This window comes from Erpetoichthys calabaricus, chromosome 11 (genome assembly GCF_900747795.2).
Source record: "Erpetoichthys calabaricus chromosome 11, fErpCal1.3, whole genome shotgun sequence".
NCBI classification, from domain to species: Eukaryota; Metazoa; Chordata; class Cladistia; order Polypteriformes; family Polypteridae; genus Erpetoichthys; species Erpetoichthys calabaricus.
The window spans coordinates 54,959,544-54,978,571 of NC_041404.2; positions in this window are offsets into that span (position 1 = coordinate 54,959,544).

Genomic DNA, 19,028 nt, shown 5'->3' on the forward strand with positions numbered 1-19,028 from the left:
CATACCATCACTTCCAGGACTTCTTGTTCTTCTTTACGCTGAAGATAGTTCTTAATGACTTTGGCTGTATGTTTGGGGTCGTTGTCCTGCTGCAGAATAAATTTGGGGTCAATCATACGCCTCCCTGATGGTATTGCATGATGGATAAGTATCTGCCTGTATTTCTCAGCATTGAGAACACCATTAATCCTGAGCAAATCTCCAACTCCATTTGCAGAAATGCAGCCCCAAACGTTCAAGGAACCTCCACCATGCTTCACTGTTGCCTGCAGACACTCATTATTGTACCGTTCTCCAGCCCTTCGACAAACAAACTGCCTTCTGCTACAGCCAAATATTTCAAATTTTGACTCATCAGTCCAGAGCACCTGCTGCCATTTTTCTGCACCCCAGTTCCTATGTTTTCGTGCATACTTGAGTCACTTGGCCTTGTTTCCACGTCAGAGGTATGGCTTTTTGGCTGCAACTCTTCCACGAAGACCACTTCTTGCCAGACTTCTCCGGACAGTAGATGGGTGTACCTGGGTCCCAATGGTTTCTGAGCTGATGGCACTGCTGGACATCTTCCGATTTCGAAGGGTAATAAGCTTGATGTGTCTTTCATCTGCTGCACTAAGTTTCCTTGGCCGACCACTGCGTCTACGATCCTCAACATTGCCCGTTTCTTTGTGCTTCTTCAAAAGAGCTTGAACAGCACATCTTGAAACCCCAGTCTGCTTTGAAATCTTTGTCTGATCCAGTAGAACTACCTTGTGTCTTGTTTCTGTGCTCAATCTTGCCATGACATGAAACTGTCTTCCACAACCTCACCTTGGTAGCAGAGTTTGGCTGTTCCTCACCCAGTTTGAAGCCTCCTACACAGCTGTTTCTGTTTCAGTTAATGACTGTGTTTCAACCTACGTGTGACATTGATGATCAGTAGCACCTGTTTGGTAGAATTGGTTGATCAGACACCTGACTAGAATCCTACAAAATTCCTGACTTTGTGCAAGTGGACCTATAAGAATTGATGCTGGTTTGAAGGCAAAAGGTAGAAACACCAAATATTGATTTGATTTAGATGTTTCTTTTGTTCGCTCACTTTGCATTTTGTAAATTGATAACAATAAACAATCATTTTTTATATTTCTGAAAGCATTCTTTGTTTACAGCATGTTTTCACACCTGCCTAAAACTTTTGCACAGTACTGTAACTCCAGTTCTTAAATCCTTACGCTGGCTTCCGGTTAAGTTTAGGGCAGATTTCAAAATCCTTCTTTTAACATATAAAGCAGTAAATGGCCGAGGTCCAGCTTACTTGCCTGAACTTATCAAGACTTACAAACCTGGGCGCACATTAAGATCTCAAAATGCTGGTCTGCTTAGGATTCCAAGAATTAATAAAATAACAGCGGAAGGTCAAGCTTTTAGTTACGGGGCCCCTAAACTGTGGAATTGTCTGCCTGCTACTATAAGAGTCTCAGCTTTGGTCTCAGCTTTCTTATCCCGGCTGAAGACTCACAACTTCAGTTTAGCACACCCTGACTAGAGCTGCTGATTAACTGTACAGACTGCATCTCTGTTGTTAGTCATTAGCACTAAAACATAAGTAACATTATAGTTATAACTGGATACTAACCCTCACCTATTCTGTTTCTCTTCTTGGTACTCAAATGTGGCACTTGGTGTCACGGCCCACCTGCCAGGTTGTTTTGCCTGCCTAAGATAAAGTCATCCCTGATGGTGGATCGTAGGATTCATTGGGTTAGAGGGGTCCTTTCATCTGATTGGCTGGCCCAGCGCTATTTCAGCCGTGGAATTGCCAAATGGGGGAGACAGCTTGATGGATGAGGTCTCCAGGACTCTAAACAAATCTAAATCTTATTATGTGATATCATCTACTGTTAAATTCTGCTCCGTACTTCTAAAATTTGTTATTTTTATACTTATATTTTGTATTGAGGATTTGTTTTGTTCTGTGTATTGTATTGTATTGACCCCCTTCATTTTGACACCCACTGCACACCCAACCTACCTGGAAAGGGGTCTCTCTTTGAACTGCCTTTCCCAAGGTTTCTTCCATTTTTTCCCTACAAGGTTTTTTGGGAGTTTTTCCTTGTCTTCTTAGAGAGTCAAGACTGGGGGGCTGTCAAGAGGCAGGGCCTGTTAAAGCCCATTGCGGCACTTCTTGTTTGATTTTGGGCAATACAAATATAAATTGTATTGTATTGTATTGTAATGAAGAGCTTGGCCAGCTGAACGAACGTATATTATGATGACCTATCAATGGAGCACTCAATGAAATTAAAATCCTGTCTTCTTCAAGCCAAAGACTATAATGAATGAAAAAAAATTCATGTGGTGGTTGTTTGCTAAATTAAAAAAACAGAGAGGACCCCCCCCACACACACACACACACACACACCCTCCTCAGTATTTGCTGGCTTCCAGTTCCTTCAGTTCCAATCAGAGTTATCACAGATAAATGCTGAACTTCACATGACAACAACGTCACAGATATGGTGTCCCTGTCACCACAGGGCTCTGCTAAGGCTGAGCGTTTCATTCTTTCTCTCCCATTTACGGATGTGGGGGCCAAGAGGGGATATAATTCCAATCAGACATGCTGACAGTGAGCCATGTTTATAGACTGAACAGTTCCACTTTAAAGCCTGTCATTGAAGACAAACTTCTTCTCATGTACTTGGAAATTTTATTTTCAGTTTCTGGCAGCCAAACCGCGACACTTGGACATAAAGGTCCGACTTGTGACTTAAGACTTAAGCTTATTAAATTCTTAACGTTGTCAGTAATCCACGGTTTCTTTTTAGGAGATGCTCAGATTGTTTAGTAGTCAAAAAGATATCCATACAATTTTTAAATAAATCCCACCAGGACATCTGAATACAAATCCAGATCTGACGAGGAGTCCCCATTCTGTCTAAGCAAATGTCTCAGTGAATGACAAAATGATAAATGAATAGTCAGACGATGAAGTGGGGTCAAAAATACTGTAGTTTTGATACTGATCTTTCGATAAGCCAGAAACGTTGAATGGAAATCAAAATCGTAAGCCAGAAAAGAGGTCAGAGAACTATTAAGAGAATCACACAACAAACCTGAATATTCTGGTTCGATGATATATGGTTTGACATATGGACTACGAATCCCAGCAGCCCTGGTAGTACTTTGTTATTGGGCAGCTTTAGGTGTTGCCGCAGGGGTTGCTGGGGGGAATGCAGTTTGACATGGACTTTAAAGGTGGGCCAGAAGAAGCTGGCGAGGTTCTCTTGTGTTTCAACACTTCACCCCAAATATTGGATTACAAATACACTCACCTGAGAATTACAGTTTTCTGGATTTGTGTTTGTGTCCTGTGTGGAAACAAAAAAAGATGTAATTGAACAAAATGTATGTGTGTATAGAAAATAGGACAGAGTGATGAAACTTGTTTGTGTTTTGCGTACGTGACAAGAAGCATGTATACTTTCTGGAAGTTTCTTTTGATGATGTGTGTGACAAGAAAATATACCTTTAGGGTAATGACTTTACAAAATTGGAAAAGTACAATGAGTCAGGATGCTATTTTTTGCTTACGTGGTCAACGATCAGGAGATTAGAAAGGTATAAAAGAACAAGGACATCTGCGCTCGAGGCAGATGAAGCGCGGTGTCCTGGGACTGTGTTTCTCTGACATTTTACCCTTGCTTGGTATGTATTAATAAAAGGTTTTGACTAATTTTAATTTTCTTCTCTGTCTTCAGTCACAAATATCGTCCGCAGTTTTGGCGCCCAAACGTGGGGCAAGAGACGGCCGGTCGACTCCTCCGGCAAGACCATTTCAGTGATCCGTCTTACCAGCGGACTGCCGTCAACTTCAGCTCCGGCAGCAGAGCATGCAGCTCCGGCAAAAGTTAGGACTGCCTTGTCCTGAAACAGTTCTTGCGTGAGGAGCCCCTGGTCTCCTCTTTGCTACATCCACGGTGACTGAACGGATTTCCAGACAGAGCTTGCACATTTCCAGGCTGGGGTAAGCACCGGGGGATTTCCGAATATTTTTTATTTTCTAAATAACGGGAGGGCGAGTTTCCTGTTGACCGTCTAGTCATACTCATATCTCAACGGGTTGCTTAAGGTGATGGAGACTTGAACCGAATCGGACACGAAGTCACCTGAGCTGGAACCCGGGGATGTGAGCGGACAGGCTAACGGGACGAGTAACGGGGTGGTATGGAAATAAACCGAAAAGAGCACAGATTACAGGATTGCTGTTAGGAACGGAATGATACGTAGCGCTATGGAAGATATGTAGCTATGGAAGATATGTAGCGCTATGGGAAAATAAATAAATCTACATACGGAATAAGCAACAAAACCGTGTTCTCCTGGGAACTGGATCAGGACCGATAGTTAGGTGTCTCCCCTTGAAACTAAGAAGGGAACAGTTTAGGTTTAGTGAGTGGCACACTTAATGCCTTGCTGATTCATACGTACAAGGGATTAGGCGAATCAGTATATAGTTGGAAAATTAAATACAGAACCCGGGAGAGCAAGGGGATATAATGGGAATTTATAACAGTAAGCCTGTTAATCGCCGCACAGGGGGATCAAAATCATTAGTGCTGGAGGGATTATTTTCGGAGGATCAACAGACGCCCCGTAAAAAAAATGGGTCTCCTAAAAAATTTATAGAAAAAAAGACAGGTTTAGATTTATCCTATTATTTTTTTTCCCCTCCTCAGAACCGACCTCAGGCACCTCTATTATCCCCTCCTCTATTCCCCATTCCGACTGTCCCCCCCTGCACTACAACTAGCAGAAGTTTCCCCTGATGATTCCCCAGGCACAGATCACTATGACTCACCCTGTACTACACAAACCCCCCGTCTCCAAATGCACTCGAAGTCAAACCTCCACTCACAAACCAGCTCCAACTTTTTTCTCCTCTAATCCTTCACTTACTAGCCCTTTAATAGAAGTTCCCAATCCCCATTATAACCCTGCCCATCCAGCTGGACCCCAAAATCCCACAACAGTTATGATAAATCGGAATTGGGACATCCAAGAACTAAAAGATGTCGTGAATGCACTTCCAGATCCAAAGGAAGTAGGAGGACTAAAATTTGTTGAACAACTTGATCAGTTAGATAGCATGTATAAGCCTAATGCTGCTGAATGGACCCAGGTACTTCGTCGAAAGTTTGGGACCACATGGGCCACTGTTAGCAGGGGTGTCCGCAATGACATTCCATGGGTATGGAACCCAGCTTTAACTCGAGGACAGGGGATAGGTGGAGAAGGCGAATTTAACTCACAATGGGAGGCGTTGAGACAAAATATTGCCGAAACATATAAAAAAGGAACGGACTGGTCCCTTATTTCTGCTGCAAAACAAAAGAGAGACGAAACAGTTGATGAATGGGCACAGAGGATTCAAGACCTGATGGCTAATCACTCGGGCTTGGGAAATGCTGATGACCGCACCCGAGCTGCAGTTCCACCTTTTGTTTCCGGTTTGCGCTTTGATATACAAAACAAGGTCTGCACTTCCTGTATTGAGTGGGAAAGTGCCACGTTTGATGAAGTCAAACGACATGCTGAACAGGCCGAATCGAACTCTCATGCCAAATTATTGGCAGCACAGATGAACTATTATACCAGGAATGCTCCTGACCAAGGTCGAGGATATGGCTTTAGAGGAAGGGGACGAGGACGAGGAAGAGGACGAGGTGGTAATCCTTTTATTCCCTCTCCCTTTAATCCCAATGTTAATTCCTACTCTTGTTACGCCTGTGGTGAAACTGGACATTTTCGTCGAGAGTGCCCTCACAGACAGCAACAGCCCCCACCTCCCCTTATTCCACCAGTTTTCTCTGACACTCCTGACTAACAATACTGGCCATAGGAAAACACTGGGACCTCCAGCCACTCTTTTCAACTACCTTTGCTCACTCTTAATTCAGAGACTGATCCTTTACTGACATTGTTCGTTGATGGCACTGAGACTGTTTTCTTAATCGATACTGGTGCCACTCGCTTGCTGGCAAAGGTCCCTACCTCGAACAAAACTGTTACTGTGCTTACTGCTTCTGGACAACCTCATCTTCTTCAAGTATCAAAACCTCTTCAAGTCCAGTCACGTCCTGGCGGACATACCTTACTGCATCGTTTTCTTTTGAATCAGCTTTGTTTTTTCTGTTCAACCCCAAGTTGTTGTGTCAAATTACCCCTTATTTACAGGCCCCTGACATTTTACACTGTACTGCCCAATACTTCCTATAGAAGTAGACACCACCTGGCTAAAATCTTTCCTTACTTCTGGTACTTGCCCCGAAACCCTTTATATCTACTGTGTTTTTATTTCATCCACAAAGGCAGCTGCTTCTGTTCATTTTACATGCTCACAGCACATATATTATCTTGGCAAAATAGTGCCTCATATTTTTCCTTAGCTAAATCACACACTGTTAAATGGGAGGAAATAGGACCATGGGTGGAAAAATGCCTTGAAAGAACAGACTGGTTACAAGTTACTCCGGGTATTTTTGATACTCCTGACCATTTAATAACTAAAGTAGTGTTTCAAAGGATAGCCCATTGTGAGCCTCTGGTGATCCACCCGAAATCCTCCTTCCGCCCGCACCGTGCCCAATATCCTTTGTCTCCCGAAGCAGAGGCTGGCATCTCCGCCGTACATCCCGATCTCGTCAACGCGGTACCGCCGATGGACATGGACCGTCATGCCTCAGGGATACAGAGAAGCCCTTTGTGTTTCTGGTTAAGCTCTTGCCCAAAATTTAGAAGGCGTCTGGCCGGAAAAAGGTAGTACATTGATACAGTATGTAGATGGAAATAATATGTAGCGCTACGGAAAGAATATTGTACAATAGATACTCAGAAATTGTTGCTGTTTCTGGGGGTAAAATGGCCATAAAGTTTCTAAGGTTAAGCTGCAGCTAAACAAAACAACAGGTTATGTCTGTTTTAGGTATTCTGGGCTACTACAGACAGTGGGTTCTAAATTTTACTGAAAGAGCACAGCCGTTGCAACAACTGGCTGAGAAGGCTCTGTAACCTCAAAGCTACTCTTTTATCTGCGCCTGCGCTAAGGTTGCCTGATCATTCTCGTCCATTCACTTTGTTTCGTGGACGAAAAGCAGGGATTTATGAATGCAGTACTGACGCAACAACATGGAGATAAACAAAGACCGGTGACTTATTTTTTCTAAAACAAAACTGGATCCAGTGGCCGCAGCATTTCCTCCGTGTCTTCGTGCTGTGGCTGCAACAACAGAAGCTGTATTAGCAAGCACGGATGTAGTTCTCATGAAATTTCTTCTGTCCTTTTCTTTTTTCTTGTGACGTGTGTATTTTTGTGCATTAGTTAATATTCTCTGTGACTGTAGCCTTTTTCTGGGAATGCGGTCTTGCTGTGGTATCGTACCGTGTGGTTTCTCGATAGTTGGATTTGTCCTTGTTGTCGTAATTGGATCGCCACGGAAGTTTTTCTTCCTTGATTGTCGCTGACTCAGTTCGCCAACGAAGTCTCCTTGATCTGGAAACCGGCGCCGTTAGCTGAGCAGGATTGTGTTAACACCAGCTAACATCATTGAGAGGCTGTTTTATGTTTGTTTGTCCTGAAGAGTTGAACTTGCTTTTCTTCAGAGTCCATTTGTTTCTGTTTCCTTTGCTGCATTGTTTCCAAATATAGTGTAAATATAGAATAATACTGGGGTGAAGTGTGTTGAAAATGGTTTGGGTGATTTTGTGTGTTATAGAGTGTATTAAAAGGGATCCCTATGAGTATCAGAATGTACTCTGTACTTTGTCAAATGTTACAATTGAAAAATGGAGCGCCCTCAACCAGTTACGCAGTGGTCCAAGGGGACCGCCTGCTGGAAGCAAATCAAATTTCATCAAGCTAAGTGCACAAAACAGCTGAACTCGTAGCACTCACTCAAGCATGTCAGCTGTCCGAAGGGAAGATCGTAACAATTTATACAGATTCCAGGTATGCTTTTGGAGTCTGCCATGATCATGGAACATTATGGAAACTAAGGGAATTTAAGACCAGTCCTGGAGAGCTCTAACTAAAAACTGAAAAAGATAATTATCGATTTGTGTAATTGGTTTGGCGCAAATGAATTGTCTCCACTTTTGTTTAAGGCTTGTAAATATACAAAAGTATTTTTCCTTTTAAACCCTGATCAAGTTTGAAGGGAAAATGCTCTTTTAATAATATTGCATGAGAAGGGAGACAAGTTTTTTGGCGATAAGCGGAATGTGTCTAATTGTGATATGAATGTGTGTCTAATTGTGATATGAATGGAAGTTGTGTATTTTAGGTACTATAAAGGAAGAGCATGGTGACGCAGTGGTCAGCACACTTGATACGAATAAAGCATGAAGGAAAAGACGCGTTTAAGTATGTTGCATAGATAACTTTTAAGCACAACTTAAGACCAGTACTGGCAAACCCATCCAACATCAGAAATTGATCGAATCCCTTTTAGAAGTTATAACCAAACCATCGGAGCTAGCGATTGTTAAATGTCAAGCTCACACAGGAAAACAGGATCCTGCTAGCAAAAGGGAATGATTTAGCTGACCACTTTGCTAAAGAGGCCTGCATATAATAACACACCAATTTCTTTATTCCAACAGAGAAATGACCAGGACCCTGATAATCAAATTATTTCTTTACAGAATGCAGCCACGGATATCGAAAGGAGAAAATGGTCCAAAGAAGGGTCCCTCTCTGATGGAGTCTGGACTCATAAACACACTAACAAACCTTTTCTCCCAATGATTTTCTCTCTAGTCTTGCAGGTTTGCGAACCTCGTTGAAGGAAATCCACCAGCAGGTTCATCGAACCTGGAGGACCAGCCCCCTTTCCAAGGATTTACCAATTCCTTTGGGCACCTGGATCCTGGTTCGAGATACTCGGAGAAACACTGGCATCAGCCTAGGAGGAGAGGATCATTCCAAATTCTTCTATCCACACCACACGCCGTGAAAGTTGAAGGACTGCCTGCCTGGATTCACGCCTCACATTGCAAGAGATGGCACCCTTGATTGCTGTGCTACTATGCTTTTCTTTTCAATTGTCTACTGCCCTGGTCACCTTGACTTTCCCGTTGGGAATTACCACATCAGTGCAGTTTGATTTCTGCTCTATTATCAACTGTGGGACTGGTCGACAAGCCCAGTGGACCGGATCTGACAAATACGTGTGTATGAGGGGAAGTGACTGCGACAACTGGCAATGGATTTTTGCTAACACTGGAACTGAGAACTGGGGTTATCAACCTTTTGAGGCCCAAAAATACGGTTTGAAAAAATCGGTTTTCTATCATAAAAGGACATGCCTCTCATTGTATGTGCTGACAACCATTGTAACTCAGGTATTTATGTATTAGGGGTATATGTATCTGGAACAGACCCTTTAGGGAGATTTCTAATTAAGATTGACGATCCTGTTACTAACACACCCCTCATTCTCTGGCACACACACCCATCTCCCCAACTTTTGGTTCAGATTTTTCTCCTGTTAAGATTATGAATATTTCCACCTTTTCATCCATTTTTTCAGTAGAAAACTGGTTATGGGGATCAGAATAGATGGTTGCAGTGGATGCGTGTGCTGCAGCCCGTCCCCATTTAGCTACAGTCCCTTTTCCATTATCTAACATTTCTGACCCCGTGGGGTTGCCCTGCCTTCTGTATTTATTCACTACTTCCAAGAAACCCCTCTCTAGTTCAAAGTGTTCAATCTATCTATTCTTTTTTCCCCCACCCGTCACATGGATACCCCTATGTTTCAAACTCACGAAGGAAATTATACATGTTTCAAATCTTATGGAACGACATGGGTAGGAGAATTACCATTTTCTTTCTGTTCTCAAACTTTTCAGGTTAACTTTTCTCTGAACACCGTTCTGTCTTCCTTTCTTCTCTCCCAAACCACTCCTAGATCAGATATTTGGTGGATGTGTCGTAGGTCCAAATTATTTGCCACCTTTCCCCTAATTGGTCTGGTACCTGTGCTCCAATCCAATTAGTTATCCTTACCTCCCTCTCCTTACATGGCCCTGGAGTATACATAGATGCTATTGGAGTCCCTAGGGGCGTCCCAGACAGATTTAAAGCTAGGGATCAAGTCGCAGCTGGTTTTGAATCTATCATACCCCAAATTACTATTAATAAGAATGTAGACTGGATTAATTACCTTTATTATAACCAACAACGTTTCCTTAACTTCACCAAAGACGCTATTGAAGGCATACATGAACAGCTTGATCGTACTTCTCTGATGACTTGGCAAAATCGTCTAGCCCTGGACATGTTACTTGCAGAAAAGGGAGGTGTCTGTGCTATGTTTGGTGATGCTTGTTGTACATATATTCCAAATAATACCGCGCCAGATGGATCAATAACTCGTGCATTGGCAGGCCTTACTGCTCTTTCTAAAGAATTTTCCACTAATTCTGGCATTACAAATCCTTGGGATCAGTGGTTTGCATCCTCCTTCGGATCCTGGGGACAATGAATAAGATCTGTTTTATTTCTTTGGTTGTGACATTTTGTCTCCTCCTCCTGGTTGGTTGTTGTATTATCCTTTTGTTTTGCTATATAATATCTAAGTACTTTACCGCCTCTATGGAAAGGGCATATGTGCTACATGATGAGTGCATGTCTCGTATAGCTTCTTCCATTTTCTCTCCCCCTTCCCCTTCATCAACCATTTCAAGATAGAATTATATAGGCCCACATCATTTTTGTTCAAAAGGGAGGAGTGTGGAAACAAAAAAAGATGTAATTGAACAAAATGTATGTGTGTATAGAAAATAGGACAGAGTGATGAAACTTGTTTGTGTTTTTGCGTACGTGACAAGAAGCATGTATACTTTCTGGAAGTTTCTTTTGATGATGTGTGTGACAAGAAAATATACCTTTAGGGTAATGACTTTACAAAATTGGAAAAGTACAATGAGTCAGGATGCTATTTTTTGCTTACGTGGTCAACGATCAGGAGATTAGAAAGGTATAAAAGAACAAGGACATCTGCGCTCGAGGCAGATGAAGCGCGGTGTCCTGGGACTGTGTTTCTCTGACATTTTACCCTTGCTTGGTATGTATTAATAAAAGGTTTTGACTAATTTTAATTTTCTTCTCTGTCTTCAGTCACAAATATCGTCCGCACCTGTGTCTGATGTTGGTGCTGTCTGGTCTGAGTTGGCAAATATCTTCAAATTTGAAACGCTCCCAGTGTCTGCTGTCTTTGACAGCTACAAAGGTAAGCCATAATGTTTGAGACAAAAACACATTTTCTCTTTGTTTTTCCCCCTCTGCTCTGTTTAAAATCACAAATCAAAAACTTCAGACATTGTGATTAAAGTGCAACATGCAGACTTTCAACTTGGTCACATAACCCTTTTTCTACACGGTCCCCCCATTTCATGTTTGGGACAATTGGTGTCCCAGGTGTTTGTGATTCCTCAGGTGGGTTTCACGGCTTCATCAGATACCTCACCCACTTCTACCCTTTGGAGGTTCTATTTGAGGACAAGAGCTGTGCCAATGAAAGTCAAAGAAGCCATCATGAGGCTGAAAAACAGAATCAAACTACTGGAGAGATCAGTAACACCATGAGGATGACCAAAATCAACTGTCTGGACTATCATGAAGAAGAAAGAACAAACTGGTGGGCTCAGCAATCACAAAGGGACTGGTAGGCCAAGGGAGACCTCCACTGCTGACGACAAAAGAATCGTAATGAAAAAGCTTGAAACACCTGCCCGACCTGTCTTAAGGGGGCCGATGTGTGTGTGTGTGTGTGTGTGTGTGTCAGAGACAACTTTCAGCAGATGACATCATAAACAGAAACACAGAGGACACACTGCAAGATGGGGACCACAAAAACAGGACGGCCAGATGACAGTTTGTGACAAAGGACATCAAAGAGTCTGCAGAATTCTGGGAAAAAGTCATGTGGACAGATGAGACAAAGATGAACCTCATCAGAGTGATGGTGAGAGCAAAGTGTGGAGACAAAAAAGAACTTCCTGAGATCCAAAGCAGACCACCTCATCTATTAACTATGGTGCTGGTGGTGCCTTATTGTTTGGGCATGTATGACTGCCACAGGTCCTGGCACACTTTTCTTCATTGATGATGAACTGCTGAAGGCACAATGAATTCTAAGGTGTGTAGAAACATCTGATCTACTCAAATTCAGTAAAGGCCTCCAAACTCAGTTTTCCTACAACAAGATAATGAGCCAAACAGACTGCTGAGGCAACACAGGCATTTATCAAAGATAAGAAATGGAAAATTAAATTAAATCTCACTGAGCAGGCCTTCCATACGCTGAAGAGAAAACTTAAGGGGACAAGCCACCCGAAACAAATAGCAGCTGAAGATGGCTGCATTAGAGGCTTGGCAGAGCATCACCATAGAAGACCCAGAGCACCTGACATTGTCTGTGAATCGCTGACTTCAAGCAGTCATGGCATGTGAGGGATACGCGACAAAGTCCTAAATATGACAACGGCTTTAATAGACCTGCCATTGATCAGCTCCGCCACCAGAAAATCTTGTGCCCCTGACAATTATGGCTGAGCACCTGGGCCCCCTGGTTCCATACTACGATAATTTTGCCTCCCCAAGCTGATCGAGCTTGAGTTCGAGTGACGTGCCTATGCTACACTCAAGCTTAACGTCAATCACACTGAAATTTTGCACAACCGTAATTAAATTTATATAATATCATATTGTATGACGTGTCTCATGACGTGTGGAGGGGTCTGGTAGCTCTGAATTAAAATTACTAACAGAGTCAACGTATCTTTTTGCAACGTTTTTAATTCTTCATGTGTATCTCATGATATGATATCAAAGATCACAGGGCCCACCGTCAGACCTGAATATTTGTGTCATACACGTTCTTGGCGTGAATCACCTCATCTTTCAAATGATGTGTCAGATCCTTTGAATATGTTGCATCCAAACTTTCACAAGAGGCTGAGATCTCCTTCGTGCTCATGCTCCTAAAGTTTAAAAATGGACAAAAAAGGCGACATATGTTGTTTCCAAAGGCATGGACAATTCTGAAATTAAGGAATCCATCATAATATGAAACGTGCCTCTTCTGAATTTTATTTCTGGATCTTGGGTTTTCTGATCATCTAATCTCTCCGTCAGATCCGTCGGACTCGATAAGACGTCTTGGGCTTTTGCGACACCAACCTGATTTGAACATTGCATGGATTTCCATTTAATTTTCCGCAGCTTTAGACTTGTGCAAGAGAGCCTACCTGTGTGGCAGCTCTGTATTGGTGAGTCCCAAATATTATGGTGCCCTGAAATGGGGGGACCGTGTAAAAAAAGTGTTGTGTGACCGAAATGTCTACAAACCCCCTTTAAATGAAAGTCTGCAATGTGCACTTTAATCATGATGTCTGAAGTGTTTGATTTGTAATTTTAAACTGTGGAGCAGAATGGGGAATCAATGAAAAATGTGACTTTGGCCATGGTGGGCGATGGTGGGCATTTACTATACGTGACCTTTCACAAGTCTGTTTAGGTTCTGTTTTAAACTGCGGGAGATTATAAATTGCTAAAATGTACTCTACTAATAAATCCTCGGACCAAAGTATGCCGAATTTTATACAAAATAAGGACTTATTACAATGTGAATTATACAGACCAATTTCACTTCTGAATAATGATGCTAAGATACTCTCCAAAGTCCTAGCTAGAAGGATGGAGAAAGTATTGCCTTCAGTAATATCACAAGACCAAACTGGATTTTTTAAATGCAAACACTTAATTTCAACGCCTTTTTAATGTAATACAGGGTGCCCACAAAAACACTCCTTGATTTTAAATGGTTACAAAATCAAAATTTATTGGAATATTCTTTCACCTTTGAGGCTACAGTTTCATCAACTCATAAAATTTCATATGGTATCTGTTGAGTACACACACTCAATGTGCGCCCCACATGTTACTCGGCAAACATCGATGTGATAATCGAGCTTGGACCAGACTCTCCGAATCATATCCAACGTGATCTCGTTTGTAGATTCAGTGATGCGTTCCTACGGATCATCCATAGTTGCGGGTAGTGGAGGTACATACACTCTGTCTTTCACGTACCCCCAAAGGAAAAAGTCAAAAACAGTAATGTCTGGTGATCTCGGAGGCCACTTGTCCAGCGCGACCAATCCATCTGTTTGGCAGGTGCTAATTAAAGAAAATTACGGACTGCCAGATGCCAGTGTGGTGGTGCCCCATCTTGTTGAAAAAAGTAGTCACCTACCTCAGTAAGTTGTGGAATCAACCATCTATCCATCCATTATCCAACCCGCTATATCCTAACTACAGGGTCATGGGGGTCTGCTGGAGCTAATCCCAGCCAACACAGGGCGCAAGGCAGGAAACAAACCCTGAGTATGGTGCCAGCCCACCACAGGGCATGCAAACACACACCCACACACCAAGCACACACTAGGGACAATGCACCTAACCTGCATGTCTTTGGACTGTGGGAGGAAACTGGAGCACCTGGAGGAAACCCATGCAGACACAGGGAGAACCCAGAAAGCTACCACTGTGCCACTGTGCCGCCCATATATATATATATATATATATACAGTTATATATATCTTCTTATATAATACGCTACCATGGGTGTCCGTTTGTCTGTCCAGGATTTTAAATCACCTGTAGCTCACAAACCGTTTGACTGATTGATCTGAAATTTGGTACACATATACTACGTGACGTAGTATATGTGTACCCAGAGGGGTCTCCTTACTGCGAGGCAGCAGCGCCACCGTGCCCCACCTGGAATCAACTAGTTCCTTAACATATCTAGGTACCTTTGGCCAGTAACGGTTTGATCCTCAAAAATAAATGGATCATACACTCTCTTCTCTATTATGGCACCAAACACATTACATTTTGGAGAGTCACGTTCAACCTCCAGAACGTCCCTTTCTCTGGTCACAGATGCAACCTTCCTCAACAAAATTGTTATACCACTTCAAAATGAACTAGTTAGTAGGCGGATTCACATGGAATTTGCATCTGAAAGCACGCTGCACAGTCACAACACTTTTTGTCATATGAAATTCCAACACACCCCATCTGTGTTGCTGTCGGGTGAGCGCCATCTTGAATTTCACAGTCGACTAGCGGTATAAGGAGTGCACAGAAGAAGAAAAGAAGAAAGGTTTTGAGTTAATGTATTTGCTGTCATCTTATTTATAAGCATATTCCAATTAGTTTTGATTATGTAACCATTTAAAATCGAGGAGTGTTTTTGTGGGCACCCTGTATATTCACCCTCAAAGTCAAACACCTCAGAGATATTATTATCATTGGATGCAGAAAAAGCATTTGATATGGTTGAATGGAACTATCTTTTCACTACATTGGAGAAATTTGGGTTTGGCCCAAAGGGCAGCACGGTGGCGCTGCTGCCTTGCAGTAAGGAGACCGGGGTAAACTTCCCGGGACCTCCCTGCATGGAGTTTGCATGTTCTCCCCGTGTCTGCGTGGGTTTCCTCCCACAGTCCAAAGACATACAGGTTAGGTGCATTGGCGATCCTAAATTGTCCCTAGTGTGTGCTTGATGTGTGTGTGTGTGTGTGTGTGTGTGTGTGTGTGCCCTGCCCGGAATTTTTTCCTACCTTGCTGGGATTGGCTCCAGCGGACCCCCGTGACCCTGTGTTAGGATATAGCGAGTTGGATAATGGATGGATGGATGGGTTTGGCCCAAACCTTTGTGCATGGATCACACTACTGTATACCAAGCCAGAAGCTTCAGTTTGTATTAACAACATTAATTCAGAATACTTTAAACAAAGAATGTTGATGATCTGTGGTGGGCTAGCACCCTGCCCAGGGTTTGTTTCCTGCCTTGCGCCCTGTGTTGGCTGGGATTGGCTCCAGCAGACTCCCGTGACAATGTAGTTAGGATATAGCAGGTTGGATGATGGATGGATGGATGGATGTTGATGATGATGATGATGATGGTGAATGCATATAATTACTTTCTGTTGTCACTGCTACTGATTTTTAATGTGACCAGTGATGTTTCTACATTAACGGCCAAGCAAATATATGAAATAAGTCGTACTTAAGTAAACCTCTTATTAAAATGTTTAGAGCAGCCCCCAGCTTTGTTTATTAAGTATTTTTTTGGCCCCCTTTCCTCACATGCTGAATTGTCTGAACTTCATTTTATTTTTTGTAATCCATTCATCTTCTGTCTCTTTGACTCAAGTCTGCTCAAGTGAGCCCCCTACAGACCACAACATCCATTAAGTAAAATGTTTTCTCACCCGCCACTTACAGACAGAAGAGTCGTCACGCGCTGAATGGCTCACTGCATGAACTTCCCAGAACCTCTCTGTGCTATTAGCGTGTTACAACGGGCTTTGTGATGGATTAGCCAGCAAGTGTATCTAAAGACGAGCACGTCAGCAGCACTTCAGCTGGAGGAGTTTAGCGAACTCAATTGATTTCATTTTTTTTTTTTTTTTTTTTGGTCACGGTCTGTAAAGAAATCAAAGTGACGCGGCGCGTGAGTACATCCTCACCAAAAAAACCAACACACTCAGCCATCAGAAAGGAGACTGAAAAGGGACACTTGTGCCGCTTTTTTTTTTGTTATTTAGTGTTGCCATTCTGAATTCTTGCCTCTGATTTCCTGCATTCCCATAACATCTAATAATTAAAGTTGCCTTTCAAGTACTTTCAAGTGAAATGCGCTCTACGCAGGATTCCTTAAGAACAGCCTTCAACATTTTACAGGAGTTTAAAATGATTCTTGGAGCCTGATGATAAAATGAAGTTTAAATACTCAGATTTCCTTTTCATACAGAAAATATGTTCCTCCCAAATGATATTTATTCTAGGATGGTGGGTGGCAAAGTGATCTTCCTCATCCAGCAATCTGAGTGCACCTTCTGTGGTTCTGTGTGCAGTTTGCTGCTGCTCCCTGCCTTCATGTCAGCTTTCTTTCCTCCACATCACCAACACCGGACTATTAAGCAATAAAGGGTGAATATAAACTGACCTGGCATGACTCCGGGGGGTTTTCCTCCAGTTATTGCCTAAAGGTGCTCCATTTTGATTAACTGGCCACACTTGTGAGGGTCAGCATTAAGGTTGTGGGCAGCAGTTGTTCTGGGTCTGCTTCATGGTCATCTTAAAGAAGTGGGAAGCCTTCTGTGTCTGGCAAAATGAGGCCAGCGACAAGAGCAAAAGTGAGAGGACCCCTCCAAAGCAGCGGCACTTGGCCGGTGAGGGGTTAAAAAGAACTGAAGAACTTGAGGTGGGCAGACGACAACAACAACAACAACAACAGTCGCAACGTTTATCTCTATAGCACGTTTTCATGCAAAGGATGGACCTCAAAGTGCTTTATGAAATACAAAAGAAAATCAATAACAAGAAAAGCATTAGAAATAGATAAAAAGAATAATTAAAGCATTACATGCCAAAATATTAGATTCAAATAAATTAGTATGTATTTACATACTGTGGATAAGCTTGTAATAGAAAAAATACAGTTCTTATCTACTAGTAAAAGCATCTGAGTGTCTGTCTATGCGTTCATCCAGTTGCAATGCATTTCACATTCCAACAGATGGTGTGTATCACAGAACTGAACACTGCTTTTTTTGAATCCCATACAAAATGGCATATAACAGAAACATCCATCTATCCATTATCCAACCCACTATATCCTAACTACAGGGTCACGGGGGTCTGCTGGAGCCAATCCCAGCCAACACAGGGCGCAAGGCAGGAAACAAATCCCGGGCAGGGGGCCAGCCCACCGCAGTATAACAGAAACATATGCGTCATATTTGTCATTCCAACAGATGGCACATTGCATACCTTTTCAGTAATAAATTTCATTGCATTCATCATTCCAACAGATGGTGTATCACTGTCTTGAACACTGCATATTTTTGAATCTCATACCAAATGACATATAACAGAGACATATGCATCACATTTGTCATTCCAACAGATGGCACTCCACAAACCTTTTTAGTAATCAAATATATTGCATTTATCATTCCATTAGATGGTGCATCACAAACATTAACACTGCATTTATAACAACCATGCCAAATGGTATTTAACAGAGACATATACATCACATCTGATATTCAAACAAATGGCACATCACATACCTTTTTAGTAATAAAATGCATTATATTTGTCAGTCCAACAGATGGTGCATCACAGACTTGAACTCTGCTTCTTTGAATCCCGTACCAAATGATTTATGTCAGACACGTGTGTATTGTGCTTGTCATTCCAACAGATGGCACATCACAATTATTTTTAGCAATTAAATGCATTTCATTTTTTCACTCCAATAGATGGTGCATCACAAACATTAACACTGCACTTACAAATCTCATACCAAGTGGCATATAGCAGACTTAACAGACCTATGCATTGCGTTTTTCATTCCAACAGATGGCACATCACAAACATTAACACTACACTTACAAATCCCAGACAGATAAATAACAGACTTATGCACTGCATTTGTCATCTATCTATCTATCTATCTATCTATCTATCTATCTATCTATCTATCTATCTATCTATCTATCTATCTATCTATCTATCTATCTATCTATCTATCCCACAGTGTTCATACTCAGTCTATAATTAATTGCCAAAATCCAAAGCAATGTCAGTGAAATATAATAAAAACCCGAAGTTTCAGTGATTTTTTTCTTAGATTGTCATTCGAGGTGCCCACTGCTCCAGATGATTCACTCTATAATTACGGCACACGGCCACCTTGACACGACCTTGGAGGGGCTGAGTTGCTTTCTCTTTCTTATTAACTCCGTGGTCTCTTCCCAGATACTTTTCCCATTACACTGACAGCGATAGAGAAACTTAAAACAATTCCTCCACCACATTCCCAGATGCCTCCCTTTGTGTTTAGCGGATTATGATTTTTTTTTTTTAAGCAGCAGCTCAATCAGGCTGTGCTAAATGG